The sequence below is a fragment of the Lissotriton vulgaris genome, chromosome 1_2, assembly GCF_964263255.1.
Source record: "Lissotriton vulgaris chromosome 1_2, aLisVul1.2, whole genome shotgun sequence".
Taxonomy (NCBI): Eukaryota; Metazoa; Chordata; class Amphibia; order Caudata; family Salamandridae; genus Lissotriton; species Lissotriton vulgaris.
Window position 1 is genome coordinate 304,650,830 of NC_141686.1, and position 17,542 is coordinate 304,668,371.

A 17,542-nucleotide genomic window follows, 5' to 3' on the forward strand; every position below is an offset into this window, starting at 1 on the left:
CTCCGGCCCTGAGCCCCACTCCCATCACTGTCTTTGCATATGGACAAGACATTCCCCTCAGGATTCGGGGGAAGTTCCGGGCGGCAGTCCGCCATGGGGACAAAACCATCAGGGCGAACATCTTTGTATCGGAAGAAGGACAAGGCCTGCTACTAAGCTGCAGAACGGCCGAAGACCTGGGCGTGGTAACGTTTGCCTTTGATGTCCACAAAGACTCAGTACAACAACTCCTCATGGACTTCCCGGACCTTTTCGAGGGCATTGGACGCTTCAAGGGCCGTGAGATACACCTACACGTAGACCCCACTGTACAGCCAGTAGCTCTGCGACACCGTCGCATTGCATTCCACCTTCGGCCGTTGGTGGAAGAGGAACTTCATAAACTGGAAGCGGCTGGCATCATCGAGAAGGTCTCCGGCCCCACCCCTTGGGTGTCGCCCATCGTAGTCACCCGGAAACCGAAACAGCCAGGGGCGGTCAGGATCTGCGTGGATATGCGTCTCCCCAATGCGGCCATAAAGCGGGAGCGTCACATCACCCCCACAATTGATGACCCCATCAGAGAAATGGCTGGGGCCTGCTGGTTCTCAAAGCTAGACCTACGATCGGGATATCATCAGCTGGTGCTCGACAAGGAGTCGCGAAACATCACCACTTTTTCCACCCACATCGGTCTTCGGAGGTACACCCGGCTCAGCTTCGGGGTTTCCAGTGCGGTGGAGGTGTTCCAAAACGTCATCCAAGAACTGATTGCTGACATACCTGGGGTGATAAATGTCAGCGACGACACAATGATACACGCCAGTACCATTACCGAACATAACCACCGATTGTCTCAAGTGTTTCGCAGGCTCCGAAGTGCAGGGCTCACACTTCACCGGGAAAAGTGTGAATTCCTACGAACCAAAATAGGGTTCTTTGGATATGTCTTCTCGGCAGACGGTGTTCACCCAGACCCCGATAAAGTAAAGGACATCAAAGATGCACCACCTCCCACGACAGTCACCGAGGTCCGGAGCTTCCTTGGCATGGTGAACTATTGTGGCCAATTCATCAAAGATCTGGCCAACCTCACCAAGGACTCCACCCCGTGGACCTGGGGACCGGAGCAGGAGAAAGCTTTCCAAGACATCAAGGCCTCCCTTTCCAGCAACCCCACGCTGGCATTTTTTGACCCTCAAAACATCACCCTCATAGCAGTGGATGCTGGGCCGGCAGGACTTGGAGCCGTCCTGATGCAAAGGCCGCGGGATGAAATGGATTGGACTCCAGTTGCCTTTGCAAGTAGATCCCTCACAGACACAGAGCAGAGGTACTCCCAAATCGAGAAGGAAGCTATTGCAATCCACTGGGGGTGCTGGCACTTCCATCTATAGGTCTACGGCAAGCCGTTCACCGTGGTTACTGACCACGAACCGCTAGTGGCCCTGTTCTCAGGAACCTCATCAAAGCCACCCCCGCGCATCGAAAAATGGCTGCTTCAACTGCAGGAATATAACTGTAACATCGAATACCAGCCCGGAGCAAAGAACCCGGCGGACTACCTCTCACGCCATCCCAGGCCGGCCACACCAGAGGAAATTGATGAGGCCGAAGAGACCGAGGCATATGTGAAATGGGTAGTCGCGTGGTCATGCCCGCGTCCTCTCTCTCTAGAAGACGTTGTGAACGCCACAGCCCAAGACGCCTGTCTACAGAGGGCCAAGGAGATCCTACGAACGGCGAACTGGAACAAAGCCAAGGAGAGTTGGAAGGTACTCACCCCAGAGGCTCAAAAAATCATGGAGAGTCTGCACCACGTTCAGGAAGAACTCAATGAGGACGACGCGGGGTGTCTGTTGAGAGGGCATCGCCTGGTAATACCCACAGCCCTGACTGACCAGGTAATACAACTAGCACACGTGGGCCACCAGGGAATGGTCAAAACCAAAGCACGGTTACGGACAAAAGTATGGTTTCCCCTAATGGACGACATGGTAGAGAAAGTAGTGAGGTCATGTGCTGCTTGTCAAGTCACAGGGGATGCTCCTCGGGAAGCCCCAATCATAGTGGAGCCCCGACCCCAACGACCATGGGAGAGGGTCAGTATGGACTTCGGTAGCCTCCCAGATGGAAGACACACGTTGGTAATGATCGACGACCACTCCAAATACCCGGAAGTAGAGATAATAGCAAGCACAAACGCTGAATGCGTGATCCCGAAGATGGAGAAAATTATTGCCACTCACGGGGCTATGCGAGAGCTCCGCACGGACAATGGACCCCCATTCCAAGGGCAAGACCTGGCCACCTATCTATCATCTCTCGGTACCCGCCACAGACGCATAACACCCCGCTGGCTTCAAGCCAACGGGGAGGCGGAGCGATTTATGAGAACCCTGAATAAGGTCATCCGCATCACCCATGATAAAGGTCAGTCAGTTGAGATGGCCATCTTCACATTTCTCAGAAGCTACTGGCAAACCCCACACTCAACTACGGGGAAAGCCCCGGCTCATCTCCTCATGGGGCGGGTAGTGACGGACTCCATTCCCCACCATCCGCAGTGGTCACCCGAGGAGGTGAATGAAGAGATCATTGCAAAGAAAAGAAAGACCACTTTCGCTAAGATCAGCCAGAAAAGAAGGGCGGTGGTGACACAGTTCAACAGAGGAGACGTAGTGCTGCTTCGCAACAGGGTAACGAGTGGCAAGTTCAGGCTGAACTATGAAAAAGGACCATGGCGAGTGATTGGCGTAAAAGGCACCCGCCTCACAGTGGTTAGAGGACGAGAGACTGTAACCCGCAACGTATCACATTTCAAACACTTCCATCCGGAGCCCACCGAATCATGTCCCCCACTGAGTGCTCATGGAACTGAAACTGCAACTAATCCACCACACTCAGAACTAACACCCAGCCACGAGGTCACACAGAGTAGCAATTTGAGAACTGAGAGTGAAGAGGCGGGAGGGCGTGCCGAGGCCCTCGAGGAGATGCCAGATCCGGATGGGGCCGACAGAGAGGCGCCAGGGCCGGCCCCAGGCACCGGAACAGACATGCTGAGTCAAAGAGGGTCGCAACACAGGCTGAGAAACAACCCCACACCCTCCTGTCGGCTACGCGACTATTTCACGTAAGACTGTTCCAAGTAACGTTCATATCATTGCAGTGCATACAACCCGGTTTTACGAGGTCCCTTTGAGTTTTGGATGCTGAAGATGTCCATAAAAGACAGTAGAATAGACTGTTTGAGGATGTTGTTGTTGTTTTTCCTTGTTTTAGGAGGAATGTTATGTTCCTGGATGTGGCACGCCCCTGACGCCAGGAGCGTGCAGCGTTAAGTCATGTGACTTCCCATAATAAAGAGAGGCCTCGCCCGCACGTACGCAGTCAGACGTGCGCACAGAGAGCCATCAAGTTATTCCCAGAGTCCGTCTCAGTTATTTCTAGGGCCACTTGTCAGGCCTAGTTAGACTTAGATGCCCCAGAGTGTAGGCCCCAGACTGCTATCCCTAGGGCAATCACTCCCCCGCAGAAGAACACAACATCTACCTTGCCCCCTTTCATTAAATTCCCCCTTCGTTTTTTCTCCTCTTCTTGTCTCTCGATCCTACCGAGAGACAAGATGGCGGCCGCTCTGGACTGTTTAGAATGTTGACAGACACCGGAGAGCCAATCAGCTTCGCTTCGCTAAGTTCCGTTACGCGAAAAGTTCGCGAACCGGAGCGCTATCCGGGACGCTGTCACAGATATATGTTTTTTAAAACGTTAATTTCTCAAAATCCATTGGAGCACATATATTGAGACCCAGCAAAGGCACATTGGGCTAACAGTCCCTACAATTTTGCCAAGTTTCGTGCAAATCCATACAGCCGTTCGAGCCAAAAGTGAGGCCAAACGCCCTATGGAAAACTCAATGTTAAAAACGCGTTTTGGGACCCCCCTTTTTTCTCGCCCCCCCCTTGACGAAACCCCCCCACATTTTCAGGGGCTGCTCAGAAACAAAATGTGCCATTTTCCTGGAAATTTCAGCCGATTCCGTCCACAAACGCCAAAGTTATTAGACATAGAATTTTCAAAAGTCCCTTAGAGAAAAAATCCTAACTATATATACATATGGGCATTTGTTGCCCATTGCTACGCACCATGTCCGCAGACACGTTAAGAGGGCGTGTCGAGGCGTCCAGGGGAATGTTCACGGATCCCCCGGCTGGGGGGCCCGCTCCGGCTACTGGTTCTAGCACTGTGCCAGAGAAATTGGATGGTGTTAAGGAGTTATTTAGGAAATTAGAAAAGTGCAGCAAGAGCGAACAGTCAAAGTGGTGGGAACACACATCTTTAACTGGATATTTGGAAGTGGGACGGATGCCGTTCGGTTTGCGCATTCTACTTGCACCATCCTACGAAAAACCGGACCCACAAATGATGGCTGATTGGGCGCAATGCAACTTAGATAACTCCAAACGCCTCATGAGTATACTTATTCAATACGCCGAAAGTGACAGGCTTAAGCTGCTAGATGAAATTACGCAACTTAATGCTGAAATTGATAAATTCCCTCCCTCTCCGGAAATTACAAAATACAGAGAGGAAATGAATGCACGCCTAAAACGTGAGGAGGACATTATCAAAAAAAGAAAGGCGTATAAGTTTCAACGCGATAGATTAGATTATGAAAATGGACAGATATTTACGTTCGCAAAGAAATATGATAATATCAAACAGCGTCGTAATATCAATGAAAATATCACCAACACCAACCAAAGCACAAAGGCTACCACAGGACAAACAGAGGTGTCTTCTGTCTCGGGGGACAGCTCACAGCCAGAAAGCGAATCTGACAATGAAACAAGAAGACAACTAAGGTTGGGGTTTCGCAAATATACCCCGGGGGAAGAAATGGAAGTAGTACAACAGGACCGCAAGTCAACTCTGCGGTCTGGGACAGCTGCTGCCGGTGCAAGCGTGCAAACAGGAAGTGAGCCGAGAGGCGCAAAAGCCACAAACGCCGCACCAACCAGAGGAAAGCAAAGGAAGCCGCGATCCAGATGGCAATGGAACAAAACGCCAGCACCTCAACCACAGCAGTGAATTTGACTTCCATCTCTGATAACAGCACACACTCGGTAATCAACCTGACCGATATTGAATTAACGCCTAAAGAGACATCAATCCTATCCTTGGGACTATCATAAAGCCCCCGAGGAGATTTTGACTATGCCACAACCAGAATTGATATGTTCAAATTCACGCGTAAACTTAAACTGCGCAAACATTTTGCTAATCGCATGGGAGGTGCCTCCAACAACAATATGGGCACCCAAGGGTCAATTTCAGACCTTACAGTGAATTCTGGCCTTGATGAAACAGTGGTTTTGGGAGCAGCGTTAACCCAAGAGTTGTTATCAATACAAGAGGAAGAAGATCTAGCCTCAACAGAAAGTCAAAATGCACTGAGAGGTGAACCTCTTCCTAGGATTTGTCAGACACCATTCAAACCGAAATCGAAGTTTTGTCCCCTCATGGCAAAGGACAATGTTGACATTTTCCATGAACGTGTGAATTCCCAGTTGAAGGATTTACAAATAACAATCTCACATTCTAAGAAACGGTACAATTATAAAGATGCTGAATACCATAAGTTAATCAAGAAACTAAAGGCAAACAAACATCTAGTTATCAGACAATCAGACAAGGGGGGCAATGTGGTATTGTGGCCACGGAAAATGTATTTGGAAGAAGCTCACAAACAATTAAATGATAAGGACTGTTACAAACGTGTAACCATGCAGGATGCTGTTGCAGCGAAAAATGCAATATATAGTAAATTGTCTGCCTGGCGAAGTAAAGGGTTGCTGACCATGGAGGAGTATCAATTTTTGAAAAATGAACATCCTGTCACTCTGGTGATTTATTTCATCCCCAAGGTCCACAAGAACTATGATCAACCATCGGGCAGACCTATTATCTCTGCATGTAACAGTATATTGGAGAATGTGAGTAAATACATTGACTTCTTTCTTCAAGATCACGTGAGAAGTTTGCCTTCCTTTGTCCTAGATACAACTGATCTTATTAAAAAGCTCATTGATTTCAGATGGAATTCGACCTATATGCTGGTGTCTATGGATGTCACCTCGCTTTACACCAGCATATTTCATCAAGATGGACTGAAAGGTATCAGACACTTCCTGGGAAAAAGGGAAGCTTGCTTTAATGAACATTCGCAAATGCTGATAGAAATGATCTCAATGTGCTTAGAGAACAATATCTTTTTGTTTGCCAAACAACTGTTTCTTCAGACCAGAGGAGTAGCTATGGGGGCCTGCTTCTCTCCCAGTTACGCCTGTCTGCACATGGGGTACTGGGAGGAGCAGGTCCTGATGGGGGAACATTCTGTCATCATGAATACGAAGGTGAAACTCTGGTCTAGATACATTGATGATTTGTTTTTTGTTTGGGATGGGACTGAGACTGAGGTGAGAGATTTCATACAAACGCTTAACAACAATAATCTCAATATCCAGCTTACCAGCACCATCAGTGCTCAATCAGTCATCTTCCTGGATGTTGAAATATATGTTCAGGGAGACACTCTCCAAACTAAACTGTACCGCAAACCCACTGCAGGGAACACACTGCTGCATGCGGATAGCCATCATCCTGCACATCTGATACGCAGCATCCCCTACGGGGAGATGCTGCGTGTCAGAAGAATTTGCAGCAGTGAAGAGCAATGCCGTGTGGCTCAGCTACAATGTAGGGAACGTTTCCTTCAACGTGGCTATAAAACAGCTATTGTAGATAATGCCATTGCTAGGGCCAACAAATTGAACAGGCTAGAACTCCTAGGCTTAGGAGATTCTAATCAACCTGTTGTTTCTACTAGTGGACCGGATGAGGAAACTAGATTGATTATCGGGTTCAGTAACCAGCATAGGATGATTCAAAAAATCGTTAAGGACAATTGGTCATTGATTTCGAATGATCCTATACTAGGTGCCACTATGCCCAAATACCCTAGTATTACATACCGTAAGGCACGATCTATGAAGGATAGCTTGGTATCCAGTAGCCCAGAAGTAATCACATCTACATGGCTAGACGACAGCAAGGGATTCTTGCGATGTTCCACGTGCAAGGCATGCAAGCATGGGGTGAGTAAGTGTGAGGTAATTACACCTTTATCCCCTACCCCCATTACAATCAAACAAAAACTAAACTGCAAAACAGAGTTTGCGGTCTTCGTTTTGGAATGCCCATGCGGGCTCAGATATGTATGCAGCACAAGGCCGCAGGTCCATAAGCGGATCTTACAACATCTGCGTGCAATAGCACATGCTGATCCTACATATCCTGTAGCTAGGCATTTTGAGTTAATGCATGGGAAAGATGCCTCTGCTCTAAAATACTTTGTTATAGATTGCATCCCCCCCCAAAGAAGAGGTGGCGATAGAGAGGCTTTACTAAGAAAAGTTGGAGACCCGCTACATAATATCCCTCGATACTAAAGCACCTCAGGGTCTCAACATGGGAGAGGACTGCTATACTTATCTATAACTTTTGAATACCCCTGCTGTCTTGTAATCTGTACACTGTCCTCATTGAACATGGTTTAGTCCTGTGATACCAACTAACAACCAGAAATCTTTTAGCCATGTAAATAATATGAACCCTGGAACCTCGTTTTTTGACCTATTTTAATAACATTATTTAAGAATAATGATTTATCTTTTCTTAATGCACTTTTCACTTTTATGTAGCACTTTATAGCCATCTACATGTAGATGCATGAATTATTGCGTATTTTGCACAAATAATTGTTGATTGTGGAATTTCGTATACGATAGCCCACTTGGGCAGCATAACCTCGTACTAATTTTGCACTTTAAGGGTAACCATGACATTTTGGCCCGTTTTATAAAAGTGTTGAGTACTCATTATTCATTTTATGCTTGAAGAACATATACAAGCGAGTAACTTTTGTAGAGAATTTTAATGGTATTATAATTATTTATTGGCTTTTAAACCTTTTGTACATTATGAAGTTTTATCTATTAGCCAATGCCATGTGTTTTATGTCGGAATTTCATTTCACAAAAAATGTATGTTTTCCTTGTGCAAACTTGCATTTATGCAGTAATTCTACAAATGTTTGTAGTTTCATTGAAAGTTGAGTATGTTTTCACTTTCTATGACATGTGATGGCACTACTTGCACTTTAAAAGGAGTGGTCATCCCTCGTGACGTTGTCATGTGAACAAGGGTATCTCTACCCGAAACGCGTCATGGCGGATTGGTGCTGGGCTAAACTTTAAATAAAATCGGATTGCACCACTTCTGGGTCTCGCCTGTTCCTGCTTGTCGGTGTGGCTAACTGCGCTGCGCTGCATTTGCTGAACTGAACGTACCTCATATATATATATATATATATTACCTACTGGCTGTCACCAGTAGGTATATATAGTTAGGATTTTTTCCCTATGGGATTTTTGAAAATTCTATGTCTAATAACTTTGGCGTTTGTGGACGGAATCGGCTGAAATTTTCAGGAAAATGGCACATTTTGTTTCTGAGCAGCCCTTGAAAATTTGGGGGGGTTTCGTCAAGGGGGGGCCGAGAAAAAAGGGGGGTCCCAAAACGCGTTTTTCCCATGTTAATTTCCATAGGGCGGTTGGCCTCACTTTTAGCTCGAACGGCTGAATGGATTTGCACGAAACTTGGCAAAATTGTAGGGACTGTTAGCCCGATGTGCCTTTGCTAGGTCTCAATATATGTGCTCCAGTGGATTTCGAGAAATTAACGTTCAAAACAAGATATATATCTGTAACAGCGCTCCGGGCTGCGCTCCGGTCCGCTTACTTTTCGCGAAACGGAACTTTGCGATGCGAAGCTGATTGGCTTTCCGGTGTCTGTCAACATTCTAAACAGTCCGGAGCGGCCGCCATCTTATCTCTCGGTAGGATCGAGAGAGAAGAAGAGGTGAAAAAAGAAGGGGGAATTTAATGAAAGGGGGCAAGGTAGACCCCTCTTGACCCCCTAGGAATGATGTTGGGGTTATTAAAGGGTCCCGTGGGGAAAATAAAAAAAAAAATGATTTTTCACGGTAGAAGCGCTTCCCGGGCCGCGAACTGGGTCGCAAACTGGTAGCGAAACGGGAATTCACCATTTTGTGTTTCGTTTTAATTAAATTACTAGGTATAAGGGGGTGCGGGAGACGTATCCTGATCCCTTATGTTTTCTGAGGGTGGCTGAGGAGGCTCATATATGTTGATACATGTCTTCCAGTGGCTGTGCGTGAGCGTTTTTTTTTTATTGCTACGTGACGTCTGTTAACGTTCGATTCGATGGAAATCAGGAAGTGTTGACCGCCAATTTGTCACTGCGATAAAATATTTTGTTATAAATGAATCCTTATTGATAAACATTGTCTGCGCCATCTTGCCTTTTTTCCAATGCCACAATTTTGTCGTGCACGGCAGCCATTTTAGATGCCTTGACCAGACCCACTCTCTGCACGCCGTCGATTCTCAGCACGGCTCCCCACCCTCGCAAGCATCTCCCCCACGCACTGGTCACCCCCGCTCTCTCTCTCATGCATGGGCCATAAACTTCCCCCCATCTGCGCTGCTCTTCCCTGAGAATCACACCCTGTGCCCGCCCGACATCTCCCTTTCACCCTATTCACTACCGCACCCTCTGACACTCCTCTTCCTCTGTGTCCGATTGTCCAGGCCGGTCCCAGGCTATCACCTAGCCCAGGGGATGTAGTTTATGGCCCCAGCTGTAGAGAATCCAGACATGCCAACCCTCCCGATTCAGGCGTGAGACTACCGTTTTCAGTGCTAGTCTCCGCCTCCCGATTCCTGCAAGCAAAAACCCGATTCCTCGGGGGTTTCAGCTGACAGGGCTTGGTATTGTGTAACGTGCTAATTCTTCCAGGAAACGTCAGAGGGCCGATGCAGGGGCTCTAGAAGGGGTGATAAACCATTTAAGCCACATTAACAAGCGCATGGTCTTTTAAAGATCTGTTAAGTACTCGGGGCGGCGGTGTGTGTGTGCCCTCTTTCAGGAGCGGGCGGGGGGGGGGGGCACTGCCAGCAACTTGCCAGGCCAGGCAGTGTTCAACACTTGCATCACCCTTTCTCTGCCTGCTATTGCGCTCCATGCTTCGGAAAGGTAAGAAAAAGAACGTGCTTTTGAGTTTGAAATGTCCGATCCTGTAGCAGCACACTTTCAAAGCCCACACATGACAATAACCCGATTCAAGGCCCCATTCACCCGATTTTTTTAAAATATATAGCACTCCAACAAAGTAGTAGGATTATAAAACTTTATTAACTTATAAATATATAGAACGCAACAAAAACTGTAAATACATTTAAACATTTTTTGGAAAAAAGAAGCAACAATGGTCAGTAGCTGTCTTTTGTGCGAATAGTCCCAAGGCAGCACAACGTGCTGAGTTCTGGACGTCACCCAGGTGATGTCACCTGGGTGCCGCACTGGTTTTTGGTATCCTACACTGCAGCTCAGAAAAACAGCGTGGGGCGCCCCGGGGGGTGCGCGGGGAGGCCTCGTCAGTAGCGGTCTGTTGTGCGAATACTCCCAAGGCAGCAGAACGCGCTGAGATGTGGATGGCACCCAGGTGATGTCCAGTAAGTTGCTGCACTGGTTTTGGTATCCTACAATGCTGCTCCGAAAAACGGCGTGGGGCGCCCCGGGGAGGGCGTGGGGGGAGGCGGCGTGAACGGGCCTCCCCAGGTGGAGGCTCGTCTGCTGTACTGGGGCGCCCCTTTACCGTTTCAGTTCCCATTCCGCCCGCTTTTGCTACACTGTGCCTCATCCTCCATTCAGCTGTTTATCGCACGCTCTTGCGGCTACAGCGTCTCGCTCACCATGTAGTTGAGTTTCGCCCACTCTTGCGGTGCAGCGATAGGCGGCTGCCATAGGACTCTTAAAATGGCGGACGGCTCTTCGGATTTGGGCCTGGTCCACTAAAATGGCCCTGGGACACCTTGGAACTCGGACGCTTGGCCCCGTTGGCCTGTAAGGTCGCGTCAGTCAGTGTGGGCTGTGCGTCTCCCCCAAGATGGAGGCTCCTCGGCTGCAGTGGGGCTCCCCTTAGCGTTTCACTCGCCGTCCAACTGACTTGCGTCCGCACTTGCGGCTACAGTAGGCCGAAGGCAGCACAGCGCGCCGAGATCTGGATGGCACCGAGGTGGTGTCCAGCAAGTTGCCGCACTGGTGTTGCCATCCTACAATGCTGCGCCGAAAGACGGCGTGTCCAGCTGAGTTCCGGTCACTCTTGCGGTACAGTGACTCGAACGCGCCGAGATCCGGATGGCACCGAGGTGGTGTCCAGCAAATTGCCGCACTGGTGTGGCCATCCTACAATGCTGCGCCGAAAGACGGCGTGTCCAGCTGAGTTCCGGTCATTCTTGCGGTACAGTGACTCGAACGCGCCGAGATCCGGATGGCACCGAGGTGGTGTCCAGCAAGTTGCCGCCTACAATGCTGCGCCGAAAGTCGGCGTGGGGTGCCCCGTTGGCTTATGAGGTGATGTCAGTAGTGGACCGATGTGTGAATAGGTCGGAACCAGCACAGGGCGCCAAGATCCGGATGGCAAGTCCTGGATGTTGAGTGCCATAGTTGAGAGTTCTGAGCAGTGTTTGTAACACTGTCTGAAGCTTATTTGCACCTGCTGCAGCTTCATTATTGCCCTGGTGTGGCCAAAGATCGCCCATGACATAGGCGGCCGGCTCCCGAGGTCCGGCGGAACTTTTTTCCTTTTCTTTTCTGCATCTTGTCCCACAATCCGTTTGACCTGAAGACACGACCAGGTCCCTGAATGTGTGCTGGGGGACGTTATTGATTGAATCAAATTGGCGGCTTCACACAAAGCTGACTCAAGCGTTGCTGTTGATGCTATACAGACAAAAATTGGTTTTCAGTTTGTACATTCTTCAGAATTTTTTTTCCATCCAAGGCTGATGGAGAGTTTGTAGAACAATGGCTTCAGATTTTCAACATACTACTCTTCAACATTCTTCCTAAATGTAACAATGTGAGACTCACTAGGAGAACGGCTGTTTATCTTTCCTTTCAAAATGCTGCCAACAATATTTTCTGAATGGAAGACACCATCTTGTAGCATAAAGGGCCGAAAGGGGTTCTGGTCTGGCCGATGGTTGGTGGAGACATTTTGACTATATCTTGGACCTGCCCGGCCTCGCCCAAAATGGCGCCGGTATAAATGGGACTCGTAACTCCTTGTTGTGTACTGGTTGAACAACCTTGATATCACGAGATATGTATGCAGTTTTGATGCTCATGGCGGGCGGGGACGAGAATTGAATATTTCGACATCCCTATTGATATTAAGTTCTGATGTGTTATTGATTACTGTACTATTGAACGTTCGGATTAACGTCACCCATGGTACTTGCCCGCAAATGTATATCTAGATAATTTTTTTGTAAGTGGCCCTGTCGTATTTTAATTACAAAATGTACGTCCACCGATTCCGCAACTGTTAGACACCTTAGTTCTTGCAACCTAATGGCCCGCTCGTTACGTTCCTCTACAGTGTAAATGTCTCCTCATCATATACGATTTCAGTTTGCTCCGTGGCCGGCCCACGTGGTTATAGGCCCGTATTTGCATACTGACATTTTCACAATAAAGGTTTTTAAAACAAAACATGGTAGTAGTATTTACATTGGTAAAGTTTTTACTTTTAGTCACTGTTTTCGAATCAGTAAAAGGCAAGTGAAATAAAGCAGTCCAATTACATGACGGATAAAAGGTATAATACGTAGGAACGCAGTAAAGATAAATGGTCAAGGGCAGTTGTGTTTTCCACTCCTGCAACATAAAGTGATCGATAAGAATCTGATAATCAGGCGTATCGGCGACTAAGACAGCAGGCCGAGCCTCTTTTACTCAACGGCTCCGTCATGGGACGAAGAAACGCCCTTTTTCTCGAAAAAGGAATATATTTTACTTGCAGGACAGTTGTAAATTTTCCGGGAAAGTACATTAGCCTGGAACATTATAACATATATGTTTAAAAAAAAATAATGTTCGAAACCAATAAAAAGCGTAATTTTTAGGTCATATGACCAAGCTTTTCATCATTAAAATAACAAAAGTAAAATGAACCAATGAAAAGTTTTATTAACAAGTCACATGACCTGTTATGCTTACGTTACGCGCTGCCCGCCGCGCCCCGGATCACTTCCGGGTGCGCTAACGCGGCGTGTCATATAACGCAATACGCGACAACGTAGGTCAAGAATATAGTCAAAATGTCTCCACCAACCAGCGTTCGGAACACAACCCCTTTCAGCAGTCCAAAAAGTTCTGTTAAATGACAAGTGAGGGGACAGGCAACAAGAACCATCAGTCAAAGAGGGGAGGGCAAGTTCTTCTCTACCGGGTCATGTTGGGGCGCTACCGGAATTGATCGAATTGGTAGTCTACAGTGTTTCTGGATGTTTCAGACTGAAGCTGGCGTCAGCATGAGAGCACCACCATCTCGTAGCTCCGTCGTGGCCATTCCACGAGCAATCATGGCAGCCGCTCCCCACCAGAAGCCTGCGGGAGTCGGGGGCCCCCAAGATTTTTGTAGAATCTTCACGGCTGAGGGGACGCTTTCGAGAATGGGACCCAAGCCCTATCAGGCAAGCGTCCGAGTTCCAAGGTGTCCCAGGGCCATTTTAGTGGACCACGCCCAAATCTGAAGAGCCGGCCGGCATTTTGAGAGTCCTGTGGCATCCGCCTATCGCTGCATCGCAAGAGCGGGAGCAACTCAACTACATGGTGAGTGAGACGCTGTAGTCGCAAGAGCGGGCGGTAAACAGGTGAATGGCGGAAGAGGCACAGTGTAGCAAAAGCGGGCGGAATGGCAACTAAAATGGTAAAGGGGCGCCCCACTACAGCGTGTCTTCAGGTCAAACGGATTGTGGGACAAGGTCCAGAATAGAAGAGTCATCAAAAGGCAAAAAGTTCCGCCGGACCCCGGGAGCCGGCCGCCTATGTCGGGGGCGATCTCAGGCTACACCAGTGCTATAAGACTTGGGGAGGGGGTCGGAGCCAAGCGTCTTCTCCGAGTCCGTGCCATCACACCGCCCCTCGGGGGCCTCCGTCAAGCGGTTTAGGGAGGTATCATATCACATTGTTTTCAAATGCAGTCAGGTCCACAAACGGCCCTCACTTACTTTGAGAATAGTGAAGTTGCAGTAGGTGCAAATAAGCTTCAGACAGTGTTACAAGCGCTGCTCAGAACTCTGAACTATGGCACCCAACATCCAGAACTTATGCCATTTGAGAATGGCAGTGACATCGAAGCAACTCAGGGACCAAAACCATGAACGTACTTTCACGTATGAAAATCTTACTTGGGGAGGGGGCAGGAGCCAAGCGCCCCCTCCCAGTCCGCGCCACCACACCGTATGTTGAAAATCTGAAGCCATCGTTCTACAAACTCAACCAACCTTGGATGGAAAAATCTAGAAGAAAGTACAAACTGAAAACCAGTTTTGGTCTGCATAGCATCAGCAGCAACGCTTGCTATCAGAGTGCATGAGTTTCATGCTCGATCGATTGAGCTAGCCGGATCGGGCAACAAAAAGTATAAAATAGTTATGTAAATAGTTATTTAATAAAATGTTTTACCCTGTTACTTTGCTGGTGTGTTGTATATATTTTTAATATTTGCATAGGGTTTGTCGTTATTTTGGGCGGGGAGGGTGACGGAGCAGAGCTGTCTTGCAGCCCTCATGGTGTGGAGCTCAGTTCATCTCACTATTTTCGTATTTCTCATGAAGGGTTGTTCCTAATGTTTCTATTTTAGCGAGGTCAAAAAGAGATCCAATTAGTGGCCTACTGATTTTGCTCGATTACTTTTATTTTTTTACACGATTTTGTCACGATTTTTCACTATCTGCAAAGACTAAACAGAGTATTGCGACTTTGTGCTTGTTTGTAAATAGAGAATGAACCAAAGAGAATCAATTGTAAAACAGTAAATGCTTGGATAACAATCAATCAAATGGAGAGACAAGCAAGCACAACGGATTACAACGGGGGTAAACGCCTGCGTTAACTACCCTTCACTATCTGCAAAGAGAGAGTACTACTAAGAGAAAAGAGGGGGGGGCAGCGTTCAAAGCACATCAGCGTGCATAAACACGAAAAAGTTTTTACCTATCACGTACTTGACATTTGACAGCTTTTGATATTTGCTATTAAAAAACCATTGAAATTCACAGAAAAAACCATAGGTTTTAGGCCATATATAGTTAGGAATTTGCATTTACAAAACCTTGAAAATTCACTGAAAAAACCATTGGTTATAGACCATATATAGTTAGGGATTAGCATTTACAAAACCATATTTTACTCGCACAAAACCATTGAAATTCGCATATATAGTTAGTTGCACTAACTATATATCGCGCACCCGCAATCCACTGCTGATGATGTCACATATTACATCATTCATGACATGCATGATCTCCTTGGCCTCAGTCAAGCATCAATAGTAAGATTTTTGAGAGGAGCTACAACACCAACCAAGATGGCCGCATAGTCTCCAGGCTCCGCTGACCTCCGTCCTACGCTCTATTATCCTGTTGCTTATCCTGTTTACCTGCACCGGATCCGTGTGTGTGATCAGACCCGCATTCCAGGGGTGCAATCCCGGAGTTTCTCCGCCGTTGTGGAACGGAGCTACGTCGAGTGTCGCATTGAGGCCTAATCCAGCAGGGAAGCCGGGGTCTCGAGTGCTGGCTCTGCTGGGTCCGAGTTGAATAACAACGGACTGCTGAATGTGGTTGGGTCCGGTCTCTGGAGCACTCGGACTTTTTTTGATTGTTTTGCTACCATCAGCTGCCTGGTGCCCTACAGTAGGTGAGGTGGCGAGTGACGCACGGTGCTGTGTGGGGGGTCCCTGACCGGGGGCTCGGCATTCACATCGCTGATTCCCCAGGGTCGGTGCCTCGCTGCGTATTACTGCTCGCTAACCTCATGGCTTACTCCTGCTCCACCTAATTTTGCCCCGGAGAAGGCGCCTCTCCGTGGGGACCACCATGTCGGAGGATGGAAGGCATCTAGCGGAACAGGCTCGAGCTGGCCAGTCTCTGCGAACGGTGCTGGAGGCACTCATGGCACTTAAGGGGACTATTGAAGTCCAGACTTGCAGGTGGTTGTCCGAGACGGATGGACTCACAAGCCTGAGATCGGATCCTGACTAGACACCCGCGACCCGCAGCCAACCCGCTTTTCAATAGACGTTTCGGAGACGTATCTTGACCCGGCGCTGGAAGCAGAGTTTGCCCCTATTGTGTTGGATCTACCTGAATGTACTGTGCCTGGTCACCCAATGGAACAGTTGGAACTCCCGATTGTGTATCCCTTGGAACATTTACATGTCGTCCCCATTTTGGAACTATCCACTTTCTTTTTTTTGCTGTTTTGGACCGTGTCGACTCCCCTCCCCTGCCGGTCCTTCAAGATGGCGGATGGGGTACAGCTTGGCTTCGAAGGCAGGGAGGGGCAACATTGGAATCAGCCATCTGTATCGGGACATGTCGTTCTTTTCTCATCTGTGTATTCCTGTGTTGTAGACTTTTGCAGTATTCTGTGGAAAGGGCTTTCTTTCATTGACGACTTCAGTGAATTTGATCGACGGGGCCAGGGTTGAGATTTTTATCTGGGGACTCATTGTGACACTATGTTTAACGGGATTGTTCTTATTGACTTAACGGAGTCCGGGGCGGGGCTGGCTATGACGGGGGAAGGAGACCGGGAGTCCGTAGAAATATGCCCTCCTCCGATTTCCCTCATCGAGTGAGGTTCTTTGCCTTTTCTTCTCTTTCCCTTTCTTCTATATTTCGGGTTCTGGTTACTGGGCGACAGGCACGCTCCGTGGGGGGTGGCCGTAGTCATCAGCAGGGGTGCAGGGTGGGGGTATGGGTGTTCGTTATCATTTTTGTTCTAGGGCCTCTTTTTCCTTCTCTTTCCTTATCTTTTCTTCCTTTTTACTTTTCCGGGTTAGTGTAGTGGGTTCGGCTTTCTTATATCCTTGTTTCTACATCTGTACCTTGCCCTTTTTTGAGGTTTTGGTGCTATGGGGCGGACGATAATGAAGGCGTAGACGAACAATAATGTGCTAGCTTATCCTGAGGCCGTATGTCTTAACGCCGTTGAATTACATTATAGCGAGATTATTTTGAACATGTTGCTCGCCCCCTTCTGTGATCCGAGACACTGTATGCTACCTGATCCTTTCTACTTATTATTGTAAAATGAAAACCTCCTATCCTGTTTTTGAATTGAACTGCTTTTGCAACTGATGCGCTTTGTGGATGGGGTTCCTATGCTCCCCAGGGAGGCGGGTTCGAAGTTGGATTATAATAACGTACTGAAACGCTAGCGGCCAGCCCTAGGGGGTTGTAGGCCCTTGTCTGTATTTGATTGCTAATGTTAAATAAAGGTTTTCACAAAAAAAAATGTAAGATTTTCATAGGTGAGTGTATTCAGTATTCATAAACTT